This window comes from Mus pahari, chromosome X (genome assembly GCF_900095145.1).
Source record: "Mus pahari chromosome X, PAHARI_EIJ_v1.1, whole genome shotgun sequence".
NCBI classification, from domain to species: Eukaryota; Metazoa; Chordata; class Mammalia; order Rodentia; family Muridae; genus Mus; species Mus pahari.
Genome location: NC_034613.1, coordinates 97797212 through 97800150, shown reverse-complemented (window position 1 = coordinate 97800150; position 2939 = coordinate 97797212).

The window sequence follows — 2939 nt, the reverse complement described above, 5'->3', positions numbered from 1 at the left end:
ACTTTGGAACACTGACTTTAAGGAATTTTTAGGACGTTGGAACACTAGTGGTAAAAATTCAATCTTTAAAGGCATTAATAATATTGAAAGAGAGCATACACCACACTAGCCAGGACTCCAGGAGGCTGAGTCTCCTTGAGACTTTTTCCTCAGGACTCGTCTAGGTTTCAGACACCACTGAAGTAGGAAATTAACTAGTCATGTCCACTCTCACTGATGGAAAAGCAGCACTAGATAGCCATATTCTGGATTTTCATGTATGATCCAAAAGCAGCAGTATATTGGGTCATCAGAAGATTATTGATAGAGCTTGAAATTAATACCAGCTCTTGATTTTCTATCCCCATTTTAATACATATGAGAAACTTGGGTTTTTAAGAACTACTAATATAAGTTTCTCTTGAGTAGAATGAAACTTGGTTGGTTGGTTGGTTGGTTGGGTTTTTGTTTGTTGTCGATTTTAGGCAGGATTTCACTATGTATCCCTACCTAGCCTGGAAGTTGTAGATCTCTGTAATAGACTCTGCATGTTGCAAAAGGATGCTTCTTTGATGAGTCAAAAGCTATACTTACTAGAAGGTATAAGGATAAAATCAACTACTTTGGCATTGTTATGAATATGCCAATAATACTTTAAAAGTTCTGACCCATATGCATGAGGAGATAAACAACACTAATTGGACACAGGGTTATTGAATTTAAAAAGAGGATGCGACATAAAAACGGGCACAAAATGGAGTGTGGGAACAAGCAAGAAGTTGGAGGTGTCACTGATCTGGACATGGTGACACCTGGGAGAATGGAGTTGATAAATAAGGTGAACTAAAGTCTCATGCATCAAGCATCAGACAGTTTATACTCTGAGAGTTAAGAGAAATCACATGAGTAAAATCCTCGATTTCAAGTTGTATACAACCACAAAAATAAGTCACACGTGTCAAAAACGTGTTTTTCCATAAAGGCATAAAAAGTATGGTTTTAACATTAAATTGAATACCACCACCAAGCAGCAAGGAGTACTCAAAAGTAAACACTCCTGATACGTAACACCTGGGAGGAGCATGAAAACCCAGCCTAAGAACAATACTGTCTTGTCAGGAAACTGAGATCCTAAGACTATTTGCTTTCTTCTCACAAGCACTCAGAATTCTCACAAGACTTCATTCCTGGACCATGTTCCAACAGGGCCATAGTGGTAGAAGGATATGATCAAAATGCATTGTTTAAATCTATGGGGTTTTCAAATAATAAAAAACTTGCAAATGTTGAACATTTTAGACCCATACAATAATAGTGCCACCCACCCCCCACCTCAGTACTCAAGGGAAACTATACCAGCATGGGGGTAGACTTGGCAGAGTTTATAAGACTGATGGTAGAAAAGAATGGTGAATATGAGGAAAACCACTCACATATCAGTATATAAATTAGGCTTTTTCATATGAGGGGTAGTTTGTCAGTACCTATCAATACATTAAGTGCAGATAGACTGTTATCCAGCACTTACATTTCTTATGGTTGGTTTCCCTAGCTTATAGAAAGTTCTATATGTGTATGTGGTAAAGCTACATAATTGAAAATGCCTTATGGATATTTTAGGTTGTGGAAGACAGATGGAAAAACTGCCTAAATAAGTCAGTATCTAAAATGAAGAAAGGAATATCATCTGGAAATGTGAAGTATATGAATGACTAATACATAGAGTTAGAAGTGAGGTTGATACTCTTCTGGGCATATACCCAGAAGATCTTCCAACTGGTAATAAGGACACATGCTCCACTATGTTCATAGCAGCCTAATTTATAATAGCTAGAAGCTGGAAAGAACCCAGATGTCCCTCAATAGAGGAATGGATACAGAAAATGTGGTACATTTACACAATGGAGTACTACTATTCAGCTATTAAAAACAATAAATTTATGAAATTCTTGGGCAAATGGATGTATCTGGAGGATATCATCCTTAGTGAGGTAACCCAATCACAAAAGAAGTCACTAGATATGCACTCACTGATAAGCGGATATTAGCCCAGAAACTTAGAATACCCAAGATACATTTTGCAAAACACAAGAAAACCAAGAAGGAAGACCATCGTGTGGATACTTCATTCCTCCTTAGAATAAGGAACAAAATACCCATGAAAAGATATAAGTACAGAGACAAAATTTAGAGCTAAGATGAAAGGATGGACTATCCAGAGACTACCCCATCCGGGGATCCATCCCATCATCAGCCACCAAACCCAGATACTAATGCACATGCCAGCAAGATTCTGCTGAAGGGACCCTGATATAGCAGCCTCTTGTGAGGCTATGCCAGTGCCTGGCAAACACAGAAGTGGATGCTCACAGTCATCTATTGGATGGAACACAGGGTCCCCAATGGAGGAGCTAGAGAAAGTACTCAAGGAGCTGAAGGGGGCTGCAACCCTGTAGGTGGAACAACAATATGAACTAACCAGTACCCCCTGAGCTCCTGTCTCTAGCTGCATATGTAGCAGAAGATGGCCTAATTGGCCATCATTGGGAAGAGAGGTCCGCCCCTTGGTCTTGCAAACTTTATATGACCCAGCAGAGGGGAAGGCCAGGGCCAAGAAGTGGGAGTGGGTGGGTAAGGGAGCAGGGGCAGGGGGGAGGGTATAGGGAACTTTTGGGATAACATTTGAAATATAAATAAAGAAAATAATAAAAATAAAGAAGTAAAGAAAGAATTGAGGTTGATAAATAAAGCTATGAGCTATGCCCTCTCTAGATGGAATGTTTGAGTATTCATGGTAGTCCTTCAACATCCCTGCCTTCCCATTCTTGGTACTCAGTAATAATATTAAGCCATAGTAACAAGATAAAGGAGACACACATATACGTAGAAATAAAATGTTAAAAGAACCTATTGACAGAAAAAAAAATGTCAAAGTATTCATTCAAAACCATATCTCAAAT